This window comes from Giraffa tippelskirchi, chromosome 3 (genome assembly GCF_054371585.1).
Source record: "Giraffa tippelskirchi isolate mGirTip1 chromosome 3, T2T-mGirTip1v1.2.pri, whole genome shotgun sequence".
Taxonomy (NCBI): Eukaryota; Metazoa; Chordata; class Mammalia; order Artiodactyla; family Giraffidae; genus Giraffa; species Giraffa tippelskirchi.
The window spans coordinates 63,007,642-63,031,203 of NC_137277.1; the positions used below are offsets into that span (position 1 = coordinate 63,007,642).

The following is a 23,562-nucleotide window of genomic DNA, read 5'->3' on the forward strand; positions in this document are numbered from 1 at the left end:
CACAGGGTTGGAGATACAGATTATAGCACTGTAGAGTGCTAGAATCTTTGCCGTTCCAGAGAGTGCACTGTTCAAAAATCTAGTTAAAATGCTCATTGTGTCTTCTTTCACTTACTGTAAGTAAATAGAAAATACTTGTTAAAGCAGTTTTTATGGTTAAATGTTAAATATGTAGATGCAATCTACCTATCTCCCCCTTTAAGAAAAGACGTCTGTTTAAGTTAATATTGTTACTTTAACAGGAAAAACTGCTCTGGCTGACTGCCTTATATCTAGCAATGCAATCATCTCCAGCCACCTGGCACGCAAGGTATGTTATTATATTTGATATATACTTGCATTTCAGTAAGTATTAGCAAATCTACAATGCGATGAAGCATTTGTTGTGTTCATAAAGACCCCAAAAGTATAGAGCATAGTTCATGCATCTAAGAGAATGGCTGTCCATTTAGCAAGATAAAATAGATTGTTGAGAAAAAATTATTTCTGTATTGCTTTTATATTAGTTTATATTAATATTTTATAAGTGCAAGAATGAGTTTTTGCAGCAAGTCAGATGATAACCTGGCATGATTATGGAAGATTTCACAGGGGAATAGATGCTTCACAGCAGGAAATAAAATGGATAAAGGCTAATATGTGGGTTGCACTTGATTTGAGTGGAACATTTGCCTAGCAATTACTGAGAAAGGAAAATGTGCTGGTACAAAAAAATGTATCAGATTATGATGATCTTGAAGGCTAACCTGAGTACCAAAAGAAGGCTTCTGAAGTATGAGGGTCGTGAGGAAAATCATGTTTTAGGAAATGAAATGAAGGAGACCTTTGTTTCTAGCTGTGAATTGAAAGGACTTGGAATGATTTATTTGTAGTAGAAAAATAAAGATATTCCTTCCTTCAGTGAATTTAAGATATAGTCAGCAGGATTTATCCAGTGATTGGTAATACAGAGAAGAGGAAATGGAGAAGCAAAATTGAATTTTAAAAGTAGACCTGAGATACTAAAGGAAGAATAGAGCCTTTGAGGCAGGTTGGGTCCCCAGGAAATTGGCCCCCAAGGTACTGTCTAGAGGAGGCTTAAAAAACTGGGTGGAATAAAGTAATAAAGTGCTTTTATTTTTCCTACTTGAGAAGTTAGAACAAGTATAATAACTCTACTGTAAGTAGATGAAATAATAAAGCATAAATTAATGAAGTAGAAAAGATCAAAGAAGCCAAATTTGTTCTTCAAAAGATTCATACAACTAACAAATATGATACAGTAATGATGGACATGTCATTATACATTTAAAGAGTGAATCCTAATGTAAACTATAGACCTTAATTGATAGCAACATATTGATATTGGTTCATTGATTGTAACATGTACCACACTGCACACAATGTAAGATGTAAATAACAGGAAGGGAACTGTGTGTAGGAGTACTTAGGAACCTCTTTACTTTCCAGTTATTCTAGAAACTTAAAATTTCTCAAAAAAGAAAGTCCATTAATTTAAAAAGAATTACGAGCAATGTAGAGATTGTATGATTATCATGCATTACAACTGATAAATATCTAAAAACTGATCAAGGAAAAAGGAAAGGAGAAAGAAATACATGATACTAGGCAAGAAAAGGAGAAGGCAGTGGCACCCCACTCCAGTACTCTTGCCTGGAGAATCCCAGGGACAGCGGAGCCTGGTGGGCTTCCGTCTATGGGGTCGCACAGAGTCGGACACGACTGAATCGACGCAGCAGCAGCAGCATGAAAGCTAAAATGAAATGAAGGGTTGGGCTATGAAAATGCTGAATGATTTCGAGAACCTCACAGCTTTTGTTTTATGTGACAGAACTTTTCTTCAGTCATTTCTTAGAAGCTCTCCTGCTCTCAATTGCCTGAGGAGGAGGGTTGCATACCTGCACTGCTCAATATGTGTTTTCAAATCTCATTTCAGGTGGTGAGGAGTACCTGATTAACCTAATAGACTCTCCAGGCCACGTGGATTTCTCCTCAGAAGTGTCCACAGCTGTTCGCATCTGTGACAGGTACATCCTCATAGTGTATGCTGTGGAAGGGGTCTGCCCGCAGGTAGCCTAGAAATGTTTAACTGGTTAGAGAAGGCAGGGGGAGAGGAGGCACTGACCATCAATGATGATGTGGCACTTTAGACATTTCTGTGACACCAGAAAGCTAGTTTTCCATTTCACATTCCATAGTGTTCCAGTCTGTGGTGGGGTTAAGTCACCCGAGTTCTAAAGGGATGTTAGAGAGAATGACTTTAAGGTACTTTGACGTGTTTGTGGTATCCTCTGGGAGAGGGACTCAATGGAAATGAGAGAGGCATGTAGGGGGGGTCTGGGGGCTTTCCTCCAGTGAAAGAGTCTCTCAACTGTGAGAGGTTGTTGACAGCGAAATTTTGAGCTGCTTCTGCCCTACATGGGAAAGTCTCTTCTGTTGGTTTATCAGTCTGCAGGCCCTCTCACACTTACACACACACTCTCTCTTCCTCCCCTCTCTTCCTCTTCCAGATTCTTAATCTGCACTTTCTTACCTTTCCCACCAAAGTTCAAATAGTTCTCCCTAAGGCCAGAGTGAACATACAGCTCTGGTCAGCATAAAACTCAGAGTGGCTTTCTAATCTCAGTTTTTAAAATAATTTTTCTTTGAAACCTTATGTTTTTTTTTTAAATGTTATCACCTTTGTGTCCTACTTCTTATTATTCCATCATTGGTTTTAATGATTTTTAAAAAGAAGAGTAAAAAGCTTACATTATAGGCATACCTCGGAGATATTTCAGGTTTGGTCCTGAGCCACTGCAGTAAAGTGAATATTGCAGTAAAGCAGGTCATGTGAATTTTTTTGGTTCCCCAGTGAATATACAAGTTATGTTTATACTATACTGAAATCTCTTAAGTATGCAATAGCATTATGTCTAAAAAAATGTACATACCTTGGTTAAAACAATACTCTATTGCTAAAAAATACTTAACCATTTCTGACCCTTCATTGAGTTGTAATTGTAACATCAAAGATCACTAATGGCAGATAACAACTATGTTAATTATGAAAACTGTAAAGTGTCATGAGAATTACCGAAATCTGACAGAACAAGAAGTAAACAAATGCTATTGGAACGCCAATGGACTTGCTTGATGCAGAGTTGCACAAACCTTCAGTTTGTTAAAAAAAAAAAAAGAAAAAAAAGAAACATCTATGATGTACAGTAAATTAGAGCACAATGAAATGAGGTTTTCTTGTAGAAATGGAGAAAATCTGATCTTTCCAGGAAGATGTGCTGTACTTATTCTGTAACTTCTCTGATTTCCTGTAAGTGCACAGGTCCTGCATCTAGAGAAGCAAAACCTTAGTCTATATAGTGTGCTGGGTGTCCTGACAAGTTAAGTTAAATTAACAGACGTGACTTCAAAGTAGCTGAATAGTGGTTAATGCTAAGAAGGAAAGTGTATACAGGGAGCTTCTGGGGACGTAGTCTGTTTTTCCACCTGCGTGTTACAGCATGAGTGGGTTTTTTTTATGATTTTTCAACAAACTGTGTGTGTTCTCGTGTGTGTTTAATTTCACAAAACTCTTACTATCGTGTACACAATTTTTATTTATCCTTCTTAAATAGTCAGTTCCATAAAGGCAAGAACAATTTCCTGCCTGCAGTTCTTTGCTTCTGCGTTATATGTTTTTGACTGTCTAATGAATACTTGTGTCTGACTGGCATGCTCTGAGTTGTATGTGATAAAGGAGCACAAAAATAAGCTACTTATTAATCAAGATTTTCTAATGTGCTTTAATTTAAATCATGAGCTTTACATTTTCTTTTCTGTTTTAATCAGACACAGGCAGTTCTGTGGCAAGCCTGGCTCGAAAACATCCATCCTGTTTTAGTGATCAGTAAGATAGATTGCTTGATAGTGGAACTGAAATTCACCCCACAAGAGGCCTGCTCTCACCTCAAGAATATATTAGAACAGGTATTTTATCCTTTATTTCAGTACTTTAAAAACTGTGGCTCAAAGGAGAGTTGTAAGGAAGTTGCTAGGTTGAGTATGAGGCTTTGCTGCAGAAAATCCACTTAAATGTGTTGGAGTCATCATACCGCAGCATAGGCAATAGAGGTAGCATCATCTCAGGAGTCGCCTCCATCTCCTGGTAGCATCCTGGAATAGAAAACTTGGACAATAGGTCTTAATGTTCTCTTGTTTAAAGTCTTGTGGTTGGGTTTTTAAGTGAAGCCAATATTAGGAAACTCATTGGCTTTTTTTTATCACCTGTATTTGGGTGAAATTTTACCAAAGCTTTCATTCATTTATTTATTCAGCAGATATTACCTTAACTGTATGTTGAATAAATGAATTCTTAAAGGTTTACTTCATGCTAAGGATTGTGAATATAAAGACAGACAGGTCAGAGTCCCTATCTTCAAAGATCTCACGGTGGGGTAGGGGAGAAAAACACGTAAAGATGTTTGGGGAACAATGAGACAAACCCTAAATATGACTTGAGAACATAAATGAGGCCTGCCTTACCCAGAATGGGTCAATAGGAAGGGGAGAGTTAGGGAGGGTCTTATAATAGGAGTCTTGAGATGGCAGAAAGGTAATGTGTGCCAGGGGAGAATTATGGCTAATTATTACTTCAACAGAGAAGAAATAAGATATACAGAGTCATTGTATAAAGGAAAGAAAAAACATAGTGCAAGTTTCATTCAAAAAATGTAAATTATTGGTTACAATTGAAGAACTAGATCAAGTACAGTAGTGATAAGAGATGGGAGTAGAAGGGAATACAGTTTAGATTCTGGTGAACCCTATATGCTATGCATGGAGGTTTGAAATGTCTTTTTCAAGACAGTGAGGCACCATTGATGAGGCCACGTTGAGAATGTTTGTTTGCTACAGGAAGGAAATGATAAAGGTAGAGCAGTGAGAAGGTCTCGGTCAGTGGATCCAGTTCCCTGAAGAGACAGTCAGGTACGGTACAGGTGGAATACTTCTACCCTGCTGTGGAAGGAAGAGAACCAGCAGTGTTTGTAGAGATGGACTTACAAGTTGGATGATGGGGAGCCTGCAGGATCTTTGAACAGTAGATTCCTTTTTCTCTTTGAGGTAGGAAATAAGATTGGTCACCTAGGAGTGAGAATCTTTGGGGCTTAGAGGTCAGGAAGGGGGCCTGAAGAGAGGGGTGAACAGTTCAAACATCTGACATGAGAAACAGAGAGGGAGTTGACAAAAGTCATAAACTCAGATTGTGGGGCTTGGAAACCAGGAGTTCTAGTGACACCTGGCCCTCATACTGAAAAACAAACTGAAGATATGACAGATCAGTGTTTGCATTAAAAAAAGAAATGACCTTCCATAAGCCTTACAATTTAGTCTTACTGGGTATTGAAATAAGTGGCTGATAACATGTAAGTTAATGATTGCTATAAACATCAGTTCCATCCTCATGGGCCTCATAGGAGTTCAGACTGTGACTCAGGAGTCTTGACTTAAGGAGAGTTAGACAGTGTGTCTCCTGTCATGGGCGTGCCATGCATCCAAATGACCTTCTGCCGTTTTGCCATCTCTCCTAGAATAATGCACTCACGGGAACTCTTTTCACTTCTAAAGTGCTAGAAGAAAGAGCAAAGAGAGAGGCTGAATCCCAGGTGAACCTGAATTCTGAACAAGGAGAGCAGGTATATGACTGGAGCACCAGCTTGGAGGACACGGATGACTCCCACCTGTACATCTCACCTGACCAGGGGAATGTGGTGTTTACAAGTGCAATAGGTAGGTGGGGCTTTGGGTAAGTTTTTTACTCTAATGAAATCTCTCTGTGGATTCTGTATACAACTGGTGCTTTAATTAAACTTTTTAGCTTGAGGTATCGTAGATTCACGTACAGTCAGTCGTAAGAAAGAATACAGGAGCATTCTCTTCTTCCTTTCCCCAATGTCCCTCCAAAGGTACTATTTTGCAGAACCGTAGTGTAACATAACAGCTGGGCTATTAACATTGATATAATCCATCACGACAGAGCACCTTCCTGTTGCACTAACGTAGCAACACCTACTTCTGTCCCACTCCCAGCTCCTCCTTAACAACTAACTGTCCTGCATTTCTATAACTTGTCATTTCAAGAATGTTATAGAAATGCACTTGAACAACATAGAATGTTTTCTAGATTGGATTTTTTTCAGCATCGTTTTCTGGAGACTAATCTAAATTGTTGCATGTATCACTGGTTGTTTCCTTTTCATTGTCTAGTCCTATTCCATGGTATTAGTTGTACCACAGTTTGTTTAAATATTTACCCATTGAAGGACGTCTGGGTTTCTTCTGGTTTGGGGCTACTGTGAGTAAAGCTGCTATAAGCATTCATGTGTAGGTGTTTATGTGAACATAAGTTTTCATTTCTTTGGGATGAATGCCTGGAAGTGCATTTGCTGAGTCCTAGGGTTGTTATGTTTGATTTTTAAAGAAACTCAAATTGCTCCAGAGTAGGTGTACCGTATTCCCACCAGCAATGTGTGGTGATCCATTTCTCCACATCTTAACCCTCATTTGGTATCATCACTATTTCTGTTTTTTCTTTTTTTAGCCATTTTGCTAGGTATATACTGATGTGCTATTGTGGTTTTAATTTGCATTTTCCTAACAGCTTCTGATGTTGAACCTTTTCATGAGCTGATTTGTCATATATATATCCTCTTGGGTGAAATGTCTTTTCATGTTCTTTGCCTACTTTGTTTTTGTTCAGGTATAATTGACATATACCATTAAATTGATTTCAAGTATACAACATAATCTATCTTTGTACATATTGTGTAAATATTTGTTTATATTTGTATATAGATAATCACTACAGTAAGTCTAATTTCCATCATACTACATAGTTAGAAAATTTGTGTGTGTGTGTGTGTGTGTGTGTGATGAGGATTTTTACCTTTACTCTTAAGAACTTTCAGTCACCAATGCAATGTTACTAATTTACCATGCTATATACATTGCATCCTATGACTTATTTTATAACTGGAAGTTTGTACCTTTTGACCCCCTTCAGACATTTTGCCAACCCTCTACTCCTTGCCTCTAGCAACCACCAATCTGTTCTCTGTATCTGTAAGATGCTTGTTTTTTTGGTTTTGTTTTTTAAAGCTTCTACATGTGTAAGTGAGATCACACAGTATTTGTTCTTGTCTTTCTCCATCTGGCATATCTCCTAATGCTCTCGAGGTCTATCCATGTTTTTGCATGTGACAAGTTTGCATTCTTTTTTATGGCTTAATACTATTTGTGTGTGTGTGTGCACGCACGTGCACGCGCATACCACGTCATCTTTATCCTTTCATCTGTGAATGGACACTTACGTTGTTTTCAGTAATGTTGCAGTGAAGATGATGTGATGATTTCTTTAACATTACCCAGCCACTGAGTGGCAGAGCTGTTGTTAAGTTTAAAGACTGCCTGGCACTGAAATTCATGCTTTCTTACCATGGTACTTCTGTGGGATCTTCACTGTGGAATATTGGGACCCTTGTTTCCTCTCATTGCCCTTCTGGATATGTACATGCTCAGGCCAAGTAGTAGTGATAGCAGTTTTGAATGTGTTAGGTAATTGATTACATTTCTAACCACAACCATTGCTTACTCGTGGAATCAGAAAATTCAAAGGATTTTTTACCTTGAGAAAAAATGTCTTTGACTTGGATAAACACTTGTAGGATATGAAATTTACTTTAGTTGTGGGCTTAACCTTTCATGCAGTTTGTGGGGATAATAGAACCAGGAATAAGGGACCAGGTGAAACCAACCTTGGTTATTTTTCATCTCCCTTTTTATAGGAACTTACTCTTCAACTTCATTTTGACTGAACACATTTGCCTGGGGCAGCATAATAAATTATAATACTGTACTTTTTTGTGTTAGTTTGTAATAAATTATAGATTCCTTGGTTTTCTATAAAGATCATATCAGACTTAAATACATTCAGATAATGGATTATAGTGAAAATGGAAGTTAACAAACCTGAAAATTTGTAGTTTTCATATGTAGTTGATGACTTGCCTTTATCAACTTTCTGGTCCTCAGTTTCTTCATTTGAAAAATAATAATGTAGATCTAAGATAATGTCCAAGAGTTTCATTGAGATAAAAAGTTCAATGATTCATTCAGTCATATAAGAGAGTCAGACCTATTGATTTCCTAATTTGTGAGCATTTTGTTAGTGAGCCACAAGGTGAGGGGCTTGTCCTTTTCTAGTAGTTATTTTCATAAATAATTGAATGTTTTATGTGAATTTTAGTCTAAATGTCACGAATTAGGGGGAGTTGATCATGGGAGAAGGAATGGGGAAATTCTTGAATGAATGAAATCAGGGGAACTTCAGTATCCCTCACAACTTTGGACGTTTTTAACTTACTTTCAGTCAATAGATCAATTGCCCTGTATTAGACAGTGTCATCTTTGGAGATCTGCTAGTGCCTGTTCTCAGCTAGTTGACATGTTAACATATGGGAAAAGGGTGTTGGAAATGAAAGCACTGGAGACTCTTTCTTTCCAATTTTCCTCTAAAATGTCAGTGAATAGGGAACTCCATGTGTCACAAAATGTGAGAAATGAGCACGTTTCAGAATTTAGAAAATGTTTCTATGAACTCTCACTTAGTGGGACAGGATTAAGAAGTGTGACTAGTGGCCGTATGGCCTGAATTTGTCCTGTTAATAGTTGTTACTCCAGGAGAATCTGCTCTGAAAAAGCAGCAACACAGTGGCTTGGGTAGGTGGCAGCAACAATCTGTTAATAGTTTCTGGTTAAGGTAAACAGAGCTGAGGCCCAACTCTATTCAATAGGGACAGCAAAGAGTAGACGATGAAAAGCTCTTCCTAGTAGTTCTTCATGCCGCAGCATCTTAGAATCCTGCAATTACTATTAGCCCGTTGGGTACCTCATATTCAAAAGCACATGTGGCCCAGTAATTTCATATGTGGCCACACCCTTATTTAGGAGGATTGGCCAAAGATTGATGGGTCAGTAAAGTCCTGGAAAACATGTTCTGTGGATCTTTTTGAGAATCCTGTTTGAAGTTACTCAGTAGAGGAAGTGAATTAAAATAGAACTCAAGAATGCAGAAGTCCTGCTAGAAGCTGTCATTATAACTAATGACAGATAAAGAAATAAAAGCACCGAGCAATAGTGGAGAAAGGTTTGATGTTTATAAGCAACTTTTGTGGTAACCAGGGAATCAAAAAGAAAGTAAAGGATGAAGAACAAGATTTTCAAAGATTTATAGGTGTCTGTATGTGTAGGTATGTGTATAGAAATGACAGACTAGAAAAGGGTGGAAGACAGTGACCTATAAGCAGATGCGTAAGTGTCTTACTTTAATTTATGATTCTATAGCAGTTTTAGTGTTTGCGAAAGTGTTTGTTTACCACTTTTTGAGTTAAAAATAGGACATATATCTGACATGTTGTAAAGGATAACAGAAAATATAACAGTCTGAGAAGCACAAATCAACGTTAAAAAAAAAAATCCTAGAAGCATGAATAGAATGTGCCTGATCAGAACAGTAAATGACAGTAAGTATTTGTACCCCCTGTTGAGGAGATACTGTTTTTTTAAAAGAAGGAAATTTCATTAGAAAAAAAATTCATGAGTGAGCAAGCGACAGCATACATAAATAAATTATATATAAATTATGTATTGTTATATACATGAGTTGTACATTCGTGTCCTACTCTTTGAGACCCCATGGACTGTAGCCCGCCAGGCTCCTCTGTCCAAGGGATTCTCCAGGCAAGGATAGTGGAGTGGGTTGCCATTCCCTTCTCCAGAGAATCTTCCCAACCCAAGGATCGAACCTGTGTCTCCTGCATTGCAGGCAGATTCTTTACCACCTTAGCCACCAGGGAAGCCCTGTTATATACATGTGTATACAGATTTATTTATAATCTTATATAAAAAGCTTTGTATGAAACAGTCTAACATGTAAATGTATAAACTTATTTACATATAGCATAATAATATAGTTTATATTTTAATATCACTATAAACTTATATAATTAAATATAAAATATATAAAAGTAGACATATAAAAGTTATAAATAATGTAATATAATAGAAACTAAACTTTTAGAAAAAAATTTTAAGACCTCTATTAATATCTTTTGGATCAAATGGGAAATAAAGCTTTAAATAGTGAATTACTTTGCATGTGATGGACCCTTGAGGCAAGCTCTTTCAGAACGTTGATGGCTTACAACCATGTGATATGAATTTTGCTTCCTGACTGGGTATTTTTCTCCCCTGTGAGAGGGGGCACTGGGTTTTTATCTTCAGTAGTTTCTGTAGTGTATCTTTTTGCTTCTAAGTTGCTGCCTGGTGCTCTTCATATTTCTGGTTCCAACCATAATTATCAACCTCCACTCCTCCAGCTTCTTATTGCTCCCACCAAGCTTTCATTATCATAAGAGAATGTCAGCCAATTGGACTTGGTTGTAGTTAACCCCTGGATGCTTTGGAAAATACAGCAGGTGTCTTGTAAGTTGCTGGTACTTTGAGAGTTGAACTCAAAGCTTAGATTGTGTAGGAACATACTGTTCCCTGCAAAAAGTATTTTTTGGGGGGAGGGCCTTTATGCAGACACTGCAGATGGTGTAATATACAGCATCCTTATTTGTCCGGTGACTGCTCTCATTTGGCTGGGGTTCGCAGTCGAGCAGACCTGCTGCTAACTGGTTTCTCTAAGGGCTTGAGAGAGCTAAGTAAGTGTATCTGTATTTCCTGTTTAATCTCGGGTGCTACAAAGCCTTTTTTGGCAGGTTCTGGCTGTAGGGTTTATTTACTTCATGAGCAATAGGAACTTACAGTGAAGGGCTAAAACAGAGTTTATTGTTGGCACAGTTGCAGTGGACAGCTGGAGCCTGTTTCCTTGGCCAGTGTTCCTCTTGTTTTACACTTGAAGAATTAAGAAAGGGATTGATAGCATGAATTCTCATTCATATGAATGTAGGGAAAGTTGGATGGAAACACAGGCGAGACTGCTTGGCTTTGAATCCCAGCTTTACTTGCTACCTGTGTGATATCTCATGCTTCATTATGCTTTTCTGTGAAAGGGGGGAGATAATTAGTATCTACCTTGTAAGAGAGTTGAAATTAATTCAGAGCACATTGAACAATACCTGGCATAGAAATACCCAAATACTAGCTAGACTCATACTTATTTCTGTTGTTACTAATAACGTGAACACTTGCTTTTCTTTCAGAATTGAGCACTTTGCCAAAATCTACAGTCAAAAAACTGGCATCAGAAAGGAAGTTCTTTTGAAAACATTGTGGGGAGATTATTATATAAATATGAAGGCTAAGGAGATTATGAAGGTGGATCAGGTAATGTGGTCTGTTGTCCCTGTTGATTGGTGGTCACATTCTTGCCCTGTGAAAACCTGCACTGTAACGCACTTGTAATTTGCCTCAGTTTATGTGAGTCAGTTTATGGGAGAGTTTCTACTGTATATATTTGGCTTAAATAGAGTTCTTTATCAGGATCAAAGGGCTGTGTGTTGTTGTTGTTGTTTTTTCCTATTTAAGAGTAGCAGAAATCCCAGATCCTGGGCCGGTGAACTTGAAGACACATATTTTGCATCATGTATTTGTGTGTCCCCTTCCTAAAGAGATGTCTCTTGTAGACGTCACTTGTTGTGGTCCTTTAATGTACCGGAACTTGGGGGTACAGAGTCGACCGATAAGAAAGTGAAAGAAGGAAGAAAAGAGGCTGAGCAGCCTGAAGGGGACAGAGAGAGAGAGAAATGAAGAAAGACACAGGTACCAGTGTTCCGATGGAACAAAGGCATTTATTCAACATACTGTGGGCATATATATACTCTCTTACAAGATAGCCTTTTTTAGCAGAGATAGGGATAAAAAAAATCTTACAAGTTATTCAGGAAGCTTGAGGCTAGAATCATTTTCAAGAGAGGGGATTGTAAAAGTTACTTTCCATAAGTAGAGAAGAGAGTTGTAAATCACTACTTTTCACTGTATGGAAAGGCTACTTTCCATATGAGCGAGATGCATAAATTCCTATTATTCCAGGAACCGCGTGCAGTTCCTCTAGTGCCTACATTCAGATGCTAATGAGGAACAAAGGATTTATACAAGACCAAAAACAGCATATGGGAAGCCTTCTGTTAAATGCTACCTTACAATTCCCCCTATTTTATTACATTTGTAAAAAAGGTCCTGACCATTTGAGTTTGTTTAGTATAAACCAGTCTTATAGAGAGGCAATTTTAAACAACAAATAAAGTCACCAAGACAAACCCCAAAGTTATAGTTTCAGACCCGATGCTATGAATAATATTTTGAAATCAACCTTGTGGGTTTAGCCCAGATAATTAAACTGCTAGTTGCTCACCTAAAGTCTTTAGATTAGTGGAGGAAGGCAGATGTTTTAAAAAAAGGTAACAAGGAGTGCTTTTTGTACATACAGCGAGGCATTATTATGTATGTTTCATAAATGAATTTTGATTTGTTCCCAGTTGTAGGTACTATGATTAGATTGAACAGGAGTAACACAATATTGAGTAGAATCCCAATCACAATCAAAAGAGAATCATTTTTTAACAAGTATATAGTTAGCAATTAATACAAGTTACAGAATGTAAAGTCTTATGAGTATGTAGGTTTCTTATAACAAAAGGAAGTGGAGCACAGGCCTATAAAAAATAGAATTGATTATAGCAAAAGGAATAGTTATTAAAACCACGGCTGGTCTTTGTAAAATGTCCGTTCTAAGTTTCAAGTTTTTCGGTGTTCACAACAGGTTTCCAGGTGTCTTGTAGTTTAGGCCCAATCTGTTTATTGATTTGAAGGCGAAGTGGGGAAGAAGTCCTTTGTCATGGTAATGAATTCTTTCCCTAAGGTTTTGGTAGTGTAACCATGGTTCACAATTCAAGCCAAGTCCGAAAGTCTTTTTTGGGAGGCAAGGTAAAAGCCCAAGTTTGTCGGAATTCTGTTGGTCCCATGCACAAAGGAAGGACTTCATAACCTAGAGAAATATTAATTAGTTTTTTCTTCTGCTTCAGGGTGTGAGGGCCCTTTAATGCTCTAGGGAGAAGGCATATGTGTAGAGTCATTAGTAGAAACAATTGATCTTCATCCATTTTACCACCTGTAGTAAGAAAGGGGGTTGGGTATGAATAATTAATTTGCCTCGGGCAAGGGGGAGGCACAGGCGACCAACCTAAGCATGGCTAGGAAAATGTTTTCTGGATTCTGCAGCATTCCCTGTTGAGAGACCAAATTTTCAGCTCAATTAGTAAGGGTTTGTATTTGTCCCCAAGTGGGGAGGTTATAAAGTTGATGTTGCCGAGGGTGGCGCTTCCTGGAGATATTTAGAGCTGCCATGGCCCATATTGGAATTTCTTCCTCCTGGGGTTTTTGTTGTTTCATTTCTGTTTTGAAGGCTGGGGGCCCCCTTGAGTCGAATTTTCCAAAGAGGAAGCTATGTGAGTTCGTTGGATCCATCTGAGGAGGTATAAACATACCCCTTTCCCTGTAAGATGAGTTTCCCAGATTTCCATTGTTTTGTTAACCCATCTTGGTACCAAATGGGCAGAGGAAGAGAAGTGTCCTTTAATTCCTCGAAATGTTTTTCTGCTCTTGTTAAAATATCTCCCTGTGGTAAGTTTAAAAAATTTAAAACAAATAAAGCTGTATTAATGATAGTTATAGGTTTAGAAAATATCTTATGTTGACATCTAGTAAAGTCTGCTTTAGATAAGGACGATAGATAAGGACGATAGTAGTGTTCTTGTGTATTCCCCCTTTTTTAATTTTTTTATTTGCAATTTTAGTGTGCAATGGGCTTGTTTGACTATACCTTGTGCCTGTGGATTATAAGGAATACCTGTAATATGTTTAATAGAGAATGATTGTAAAAATTGTTTAAAGTGCCTAGAAATATAGGCAGGGCCATTGTCTGTTTTAATAGAACTGGGAGTTCCCATTACAGCAAAACAAGCTAGTAAGTGAATAATAACGTGTTGTGCAGGTTCACTGTGAAGAGGTGTGGCCCAAATAAAAGAAGAATTGATATCGATACAGACATGTAAGAAAGAAGAAGGAGAAAGTTCAGGGCAATGGGTGACATCCATTTGCCATAATTCATTACGTTGCAAACCACAAGGATTAATTCCTTGTGCGATGGGTCGAAGATGTAAGGGTCTGCAAGTGGAGCATTTATTAATAATTTCTTTAGCCTGGTGGTATGGGATTTTCCATAGCTGGTGTAGGGAGCCAGCATTGTTATGTAAGAGAACATGCTGTTCCTCTGGAGTAGCAAAAGAAAGAGTTTGTCAGCTTGTACATTACCATAAGTCATAGGGCCGGGAAGACAGGAGTGTGCTCGAATATGGGTAATATAAATGGGATAGGTGTGGTTTCTGATTAAGGATTGCAGTTTGAAAAAAAGTTGTTGAATAACAGGTTGATTGGAGTTTATGGTGGAGGTTTCTATATTTTTTAATACAAAAACTGAATATAAGGAATCAGAGACTATATTAGTGGGGTAAGGATGCAGGCAAATGACTTGAGTAAGAGCATACAATTCATTTTGTTGAGCAGAATGAAATTTAGTATAAAAGATTATATTCCTTAAGAGACCAGAATGAGGCTTTGGCGTTTTTAGTCCCATCTATATAAAAGACCTCAGCTTGTGGTATTGGCTGTGAGCTGATAATGCGGGGAATAATAAATTCAGTATTTTTGAAGAAATTCCACAGCTTACCAGAAAGATAATGAAATGAAATTACTCCAAAATATTCCAGAAAAGCTACTTGGAAATCAGTAGAAGTTTGTAATGCATTCTCAAATTGAGATTTATTGATTGGTGTTACAATTTTATGAGGATCACAGCCAATTAGAGTTTTAGTCCTATTTCTACCATTGATAATGATTAGAGCAATTAAATCAAGATAGGGTGTAAGTGACTTTATTCCCCTAAAACAGGTATAGATCCATTCTATTGGGTGCTCTTGTTGAGCAAGAAGTCCTGTAGGAGAATGGAGAGAGGGGAGTATAAATAAATCTAGAGGTAAATCTAGTCTGATGCGAGTAAGGAACTGTTGTAATTTATTTTGTACTAAAGAGAGTTCCTCTCGTGCCTCTTGAGAAAGTGAACGAGGGCTATCTAAATCAGGATCCCCTTTTAAAGTATTAAATAGATTATTGAGTTGGTAATTAGCAATGCCTAAAGAAGGTCTATACTCCAGTACTCTTGCCTGGAAAATCCCATGGACAGAGGAGCCTGGTAGGCTACAGTCCATGGGGTTGCTAAGAGTCGGACACGACTGAGTGATTTCACTTTCAGTTTTCACTTTCATGCATTGGAAAAGGAAATGGAAACCCACTCCAGTATTCTTGTCTGGAGAATCCCAGGGACAGGGGAGCCTGGTGGGCTGCCATCTATGGGGTCGCACAGAGTCGGACATGACTGAAGAGACTTAGCAGCAGTAGCAGCAGCAAAGAAGGTCTCATCCAATTTATATCACCTAAGAGCTTTTGAAAATCATTTAAGGTTGATAGTTTATCAGTATGGATTTAGGTTAGCTGAGGAGTAATCTGTAGTCGATTAACAACAAACCCCAAGTAATGGTAAGGTGTAGATGTTTGAATTTTGTCAGGGGCAATAATTAATCCAGAGTTTTTTAAGCATAATTGAGCTATGTCAAACATGTGTTGTGTTTCTAAGACAGATGGAGCCAAAAACAATGTCATCCATATAGTGAACAACAAGAAAGTTAGGAAATTGTTTTCTCACAGGCTCAAGGGCTTTAAGCTACATAGTACTGACACATGGTGGGAGAATTCATCATCCCTTGTGGCAGTACAGTCCATTGGTACCGTTTATGAGGTCCGATATGATTAGGATAAGGGAGGGAGAATGTGAATCTCTCTCGATCTAAAGGGAGTAGAGGTATATTAAAAAAGCAGTCCTGTAAATCAATAATAATAATGTGCCAATTTTCATTCCTGTCTTGTAATGCACCGATAGGTTTCATAGATGCATTAACTTTTCTAAGGTCTGTTAGGAGATGCCATGTTAGATTTCTTTTTTATAACGAAAATAGAGTTCCAAGGAGAACAAGATTCCTCAATATGTTTTAATTCTAGTTGTGTATATATAAGTTCTTTAGCTGCCTGTAATTTCTTTTTCATGAGGGGCCACTGCTCTGTCCAAATAGGCTCGTCATTTTTCCAAGTTATTTTAATAAATGCATTGTTTGTTAAATGAGCAGTGGCCCCTAGGAAAAATGTGGAATGTGAATTTGAGTCTGCCATTGCATAAGTAAGTCTCTCCCTATTAAATAAAGGGGGGCATCTATCACATAAGGTTTTAGTGTTGCAGGTTGGCCTTCTGGTCTCTCACATGGATATATTTGAGTACTTTGATGAACCTCCTGTACTTTAGTTTGAGAAATTCCTGCAATTTGGCAATAAATTTTTTGTAAAGGCCAAGATTTGGGCCATAAATGTTTGGAAATGATAGTAATATCAGATCCACTATTGAGACGAGAAAATTTTTTACCATTAATTTTGATATTTATATTTGGTTGGGCAAATTCAGATATTAATGAAGCCCAAGAGGATTGTTTTTGATCCGTCCTGCCGAATCCACCCATCTGTACATCTGTAGAGGAGTTAATAGAAATGTAAAGTAAAAGAAGTAATTGAGCAATTTTGTCTTCCTTTTTGAATTGCCATAAAATCTGGGATGACATCACAATTTGAATTTCTCTTCTATAATCTGAATCAATTACTCTAGGGTGAACAGTAATTCCTTTAGAAGTCAAACTAGAGGGGCCAAGTAAAAGACCAAAAGTTTGTGGGGGCAGGGCTTCAAACAGTCTGGTAGGTATTTGAGAGGGGACTGTTTGAGGGTATGAGGGAAAAGATGGAATTTGTCCCTGTTTATTGTTGGAGGCGACCTGGGGGGTCCCCTGCTTGGAGTTTTTCAGAATAGGTTTCCCTTTAATGTCAAATTTAGATTTACAGTCTTTGGCCCAATGCATTCCTCTAAGGCAGCAAGGGCAGATTTTGGGAGGTTTTGTATTAGCCCTCTTAAGGCAATCCCTTTTCAAATGGCTTTTATCTCCAAATGTAAAACATCCTTCATTTCTCTTTTTAAGCACAGCAACCATTGTTTCAGCTAGCATTTGCATCTTTTGAGTTTCTAATCCTAGATTGCAACAAGCCTTCAAATAATCTATAATAGTCTCTGCCTCCTGAATAGGAACTATGGCCTTTTGGCATTCCTGATTTGCATTCTCATAAGCAAATAGTTTTTCTAGTTGTCTTTTAGCTTCTTCTCCTATTACAGTACGGGAAATGGCAGTTTGTAATCTAGCTAAAAAATCAGCATACGTTTCATTAGGTCCTTGGAATATTTTAGTGTAGCTACCTGTAGGCTCCCTTTGAGGAGTAATGCACTCCCAAGCCTTAAGGGCCACTGTTACTTGTTCATGCAACAAAGGAGGGCACTGTATTTGAGAATGTGGGCCGTACATAGTTATAGCCTTTTTTATTTGTTGCATATAATAAAAGTTAATAGCCTTATATTGAGATGTTACACCCTTGAGCGTCAGGATTTCTTAAAACTGGAAAAATGGAAAAACCATCAGCTTCAGAGACCTGTGATTGTAAAGCCATCAATTTAGAAAGCCTCTGTCCCGAAGGAGAGTGGGCAGGTAGCAAATTTTTACAATTAAGAGTATGTGGTAAAAACTCATCATTGTTATTTAGAAAGGTGTTAATTTTAATGTCAAAAGGTGTCCTAGAGGAGTCGTTGCCAGAATCATTAGGTTTTAGCAAAGGAGAGGCTTTTAGATTTGTGTCTGCTGGCAGATGGGGAGTGCTTGGAACAACCTGGGGAGGGTTTGAAAATATATTATTTTCCAACTGGGCCTTTTGTAAGGTTTTATCATTTAGTTTATATTTATGTAATAAGTGTTCTGCCTGTTTTTGAATATCAGGAGGGCTAGGATTACCTTGAAGTGACAGAATCATAGTTTCAGTAGGAGCCCATAAAGGCCAGAAATTTGTAGGAATGTTTTTTTTCCTTTCTGGCAGCTTGTTTAACATTCTTTTTGACCTAGTGCCAAGTTTCTAAATCAATATCACTTTCCTCAGGGAACCAAGGGTTACATTCAACCACTGTTTGAAGGACAGCCTCTATTTTCTGGTGCAAAACTAAAAATCCCTGAGCTTTAAATAAGTGATAAAGTAAAAATAAGTGATAAAGTAAAGTAAAAAGGTGATTGGGTTTTCCCGCCATTATACCCATGTCTTTAGTATTTACCAGCTTCAATAAGCTTCTGAGGTTATTCTGCCCAAAACTGCCACATATTCCAAGTCCCTGTTCTGGTGCACCAATTGTTGTGGTCCTTTAATGGACCAGAACTTGGGGATACAGAGTTGACCGATAAGAAAGTGAAAGAGGAAGAAAAGAGGCTGAGCAGCCTGAAGGGAGCAGAGAGAGAGAGAGAGAGAAATGAAGAAAGACATGGGGATCAGTGTTCTGATGGAACAAAGGTGTTTATTCAACATATTGTGGGCATATATATACTCTCTTACAAGATAGCCCTTTTTAGCAGAGATGGGGATAAAAAAAAAAAATCGTACAAGTTATTCAGGAAGCTTGAGGCTAGAATCATTTTCAAGAGAAGGGATTGTAAAAGTTACTTTCCATAACAGAAAGGAAGAGAGTTGTAAATCACTACTTTTCACTGTATGGAAAGGCTACTTTCCATACAAATGAGATGCATAAATTCCTGTTATTCCAGGAACTGCGTGCGGGTTCCTCTAGTGCTTGCATTCAGGTGCTAATGAGGAAAAAAGGATTTATGCAAGGCCGAAAACAGCATACGGGAAGCCTTCTGTTAAATGCTGCCTTACAGTCACTGTGTGGCTTGTATTCCTAGCCTCAGCCGAGGCCTCCTCGTTGAACACCAGTCACCATGCATTGCTGATGGGTGAGGCACGTGCTCCCTGGAGCACTTCATTCTGTTGACGGAGGTCTTGTAGGGCTGCTGAGTCACCTAGCCTCAAAGGAAGGATGCTTTTCTTGAAGACTTTTTTTTCATGTAAAATTAGGGATTTTATAAATGTATTCTCATTGAAGAGCGTGTGTATTCCTTTTAGAAGATATTCCTTAGTATAAAGCTACAGGAAAGAAAAAAAAAGTACCAGAGGCCAACACTGCTGATGATATGGTTTTCATGTCTTTCATTCTTTCTGTTTAGATAACATATATCCCTCAATTGAGATTATGCTGTTATACAATGTAGCCGCTTTTCCGCTTGACATCCTATTGTGACCATCTTCCCTTGTCATTGAAAGTTCTTTATAAACAGTACAGTGTGTAAATTCCTTAAAAAACTAGGAACAGATCTATCATATGACCCAGCAACCCCACTCCTGGGCATATACCCTGAGAAAACCATAAATGAAAAAGACACAGATACCCCAGTGTTCACAGCAGCACTATTTACAATAGCCAGGGCGTGGAAGCAACCTAGAAGTCCATTAACAGAGGAATGGATAAAGATGTGGTACATTTATACAATGGAATATTAGTCATAAAAAAGAACAAATTTGAGTCAGTTCTAGTGAAGTTTATGAACCTAGAGCCTATTAGTACAGAGTGAAGTAAGAAAGAGAAAAATATAGTATATTAATGCATATATATGGAATCTAGAAAAATGGTATTGATTAATCTATTTGCAAGGAAGGAATGGAGACACAGATGTAGAGAATGGACTTATGGACACAGGGAGGGGGAGAGGGGACGAATGGAGAAAGTAGCATTAACACAACGTTGTAAAAACTTAAAAAATAAATAAATAAAAAATAAATTTAAAAAGGAGCCAGTGGAGTGAAGTAGCAAAGAGCATAGTTTGAGAATCTGATTCTCTGAGTCTCAGCTCCACTGCTTTCTAGTTCTGTGACATTTGTCTGTTTCTTTCCTTTGCCAATTGAAGATAGTAATATTTATCTCATGGAATGATTATGATAATTATATGAAATATCCAAGAAAAGTCTTAAGAGCAATTCCTGTCATGTAATAAACACCCTGTTACATCATGATCATTCATGTAATCATTCTCCTAAGATTGAACATAGTTTTTATTTCTGTTTCTCAAATATTTTGATATTTTAGGTAAAGCTGCAATAGGCATCTTGATGCATACATTTTTAGGCCTTTACAATTTTTTTTAACCAGTCATTCAAAAGTAATGACTTAATTTCCCAATACCTTGCCAGTAGCTCTTGAGAAAGAGGGTTTCAGTTTATATTCCATCTCTTATACCTATGAGAGTATCCATCTCAAAGTGCTAATGCTGTGATTTTGTAAAGTTTGATAAGAGAAATAGTAGGGGTTTTGTTTTTTTTTTTCAATATCTTCTTCCTTGAAGTTGAACAGTGTTCATATTTTAAGAACATCCTTTAGAACGAAGTCCATGGACATTTTAGAGTGGAGTTTTAGCTCTCAGCTTGGGTACCATGTGTTCTTTTGATGGCAATGGGAGGGCAGCTGCAGTGATGTATCCACCTCCGCCCCCCCCCCCACCCCGCGGCCCGCACCCTGAGTGGTTTCGTGTGTGGTGTCCACGGTTTGGAAAGAAAAGAGTGAGTTGTAACTGACTGTGGATTATTGGCTGTTTAAAGCAGTCATACAGCTACTTTCCTCCACTTTGTTATTGAGTAAGTATTTTCTAGTAGAAATGAAGCATCGATAATAAAGCACATCAAGAATGAATACATTAGATAATGATGAAATATTCAGAAATTTTAAACCCATACATCCTTTTTTTTTTTTTTTACAGGCAAAATGAAAGAAACTTTTATTTGTACAGTTGATCCTGGAAAATATATGGAGTTTGTATGATGCTGTCTTGAAAAAGTAAGACTGTTATAAATTGTTTATCTCTGGGCAGTGTAATTTGCAGTTTGATGAGTTACCCTTCCAAAAGCTAGGTAGACTGGGAAAGTGAAGAAAGCCTTTACAGAGGCTTTGATTACCGAGCTTGGAAACCATTTAAAGGAGTATGTACAGAAATATTTTATACAGTGCTGAGGCAAAGAGATAAAAGGATGGGAAGAAACATCAGATTTTGATTTTTACAAACTCAGTTTAAAGTAAAATAGTAAATGTAGTAGAAAAGCTGCTTGATATTGAGGATCACTCATGGGGTCACTTAGGGAAAAAACTTTGTCAGATACAAGTGGAAAAGAAAATTTGCTTTAGTAAATTTCCAAGTTGTTCCAGCGGTGGAATAATGATTTTTGGTTTCAGTATTTATTTATAAAATTGCTTTACCAGTTGACATAGCATGTTTAAGATGATTGTGGAATGGTGCTTCATGGGACATTTTCAAGAGAAGTTCATTTGGAAGTGAAAAGTAGAGGTTGAGCAGTTTAATACTATGGCCGGAGCCCCCCTCCAGCATTTTTGTTTTTTTTGTAGTCAAGTAGTGCATTAGGAATAAATGTGTCATGTAATGTTGTGTTTCTCTTCCTCACTGCCCCTTTGTATCTTTATGTGATCTTTCTCTCTCCTCACCTCCCATCCACCCATCTCTTGTTTACTGTAGGGACAAAGAAAAAACTGATAAAATAGTGACTTCTTTAGGATTAAAAATCAGAGCCCTAGAGGCACAGCATTCAGATCCTAGAGTTCAGATCAATGCTATCTGCAGTCAGTGGCTGCCCATATCTCAAGCTGTTCTTGGTATCCTTTATATTAATGGTTGTTGATGAAATCATAGATTTGACAGAACAAGAAAAAACAGTGTGTAATAACCATCAGGAGGTCCTCTGAAAATAACGCATGCCAATTCAGAGTAAATTTTTTCTGGGGTTACTTAATGTTTTACCATGAAACTGTATTAAATACTTTAGAATGAATATATTAATATTAATTAAGATTAATACCAATCTGAATGTTCTTAAAAACATTTTAAATTTTTGTTTCTTAATCCATAAAATCAAAACCCTTAGACTAAGATTTACATAGAAGTGGATACTTCAGATGTTTGTGTTAGGATCACTGGTTCATTTTAACCCATATTTTCTTTACCTTGTTGATACTTCTCTCAAATTAGTGATTCCAAAAGGACTTGATTTTAAGCAGCTTACCTTAACTAAAGTCATTTTGTAGGTGAATTTAGACTATCTTCTTTGTTTTTTTTTTTTTAAAGACTTTTGTTATATGGACCAATTTTAGCATCTTTATTGAATTTTTTACAGCATTGCTTTTGTTCTGTTTTACATTTTGGTTCTTTGCTGAGAGGCATGTGGGATCTTAGCTCCCTGACCAGGGGTCAAACCCACACCCATTGCATTGGAAGGTGAAGTCTTAACCATTGGACCTCCAGGGTAGCCCCAACCAAAGTAATTTTATAGAGGAATTTAGACTGTTAATACCTTCTTGTCATTGATCTGTGTGTACTTAGCAGTACCCATGGGGTGGGCTGAGGGTGAAGTGTCTGGGGAGTGGGCCAACAGTGGACCACAGAGCTGTAATAAACACAGACCCGTATGGTGACCTCGCTCTGTTGGAGGACCTGCTTGTATCGCAGCTAGTGGCTGATGGTTTTATGCCAGTTGATAGAGACTGAAACTGTATGAAAGATTTTAAGGACTTGGTCACAGGTAGCTGAACTCCTAAGCTCTGTTTTCCTTCCTCATTTGTTCCATAGGATGTCAGTGTTAGAGTATCCACCATGAGTATCCTTTCTGGGCTCTAGAGTGTCCATGAACTCCCTGAGATTGTATCCACATTTTGAGATGTGACTTACAGAGTATTGCCTTACAGCCCAGACATAGTATAGACATATGTTGTTACTTCAGTATTTTGTGCACAGTGTCTCTGCCACAGTGAAGAGCACTTGCTCAGGCTTTTGAGTCCTTAACAGCAGACTTCAGCTATGGTGTGTTAGAAGCTTCCTAGTCCCCTTGACATTACAGCTGAGAGAGTGGAGAAACTGATGTGTGCAGGATCACAGACTTGTGATTCTCTCCCACCAGAAACCTAGACCCTGAAAACAGGTGAGGTAAAGACGAACACACCAGTCAATGTATTTTTGGTCATCCTAAGTCAAGACTACTCTAGACCAACTTGCTAAATGCTAGCTTGCTAAATGGCCAAATGGCCAACTCCCCTGGTAAACAATTTCACAAACATTTCTCCAGTTGCTTTTTGTTTTCTAACATTTCAGTTTCACCAGAGCCATTTTGCTCTGCCAGTGGAGTGAGGAGACCTGAGACCTCTCCCTTTTGCCCATATCACAGTTCATAATCTTATCATTATGCTCTGTTCCATCCTCTCAGGTAGCCAGGAATGCGTTCCTGAGGTGACTGTGTCTCCAGGACCTGTGGAACAGTGACTCCAGGGTCTGTGTTCCCTCTTGAAGCCTCGCACAGGCTCACCTTATGAGAGGGAGCCTTATTTGTTCCCAGCTTCATATGGCTCCATGAAATTCATCTGTGCTCACCACTCTGTCCTGCTCTTTTTCTCCCATT

General features: G+C 37.9%; 1 pseudogene; it reads left to right on the top strand.

Annotated features, from left to right (window-relative positions):
* Window positions 1-23,562, top strand: part of LOC145540430 (elongation factor-like GTPase 1) — a 63,517-nt pseudogene that overhangs the window by 1,213 nt on the left and 38,742 nt on the right.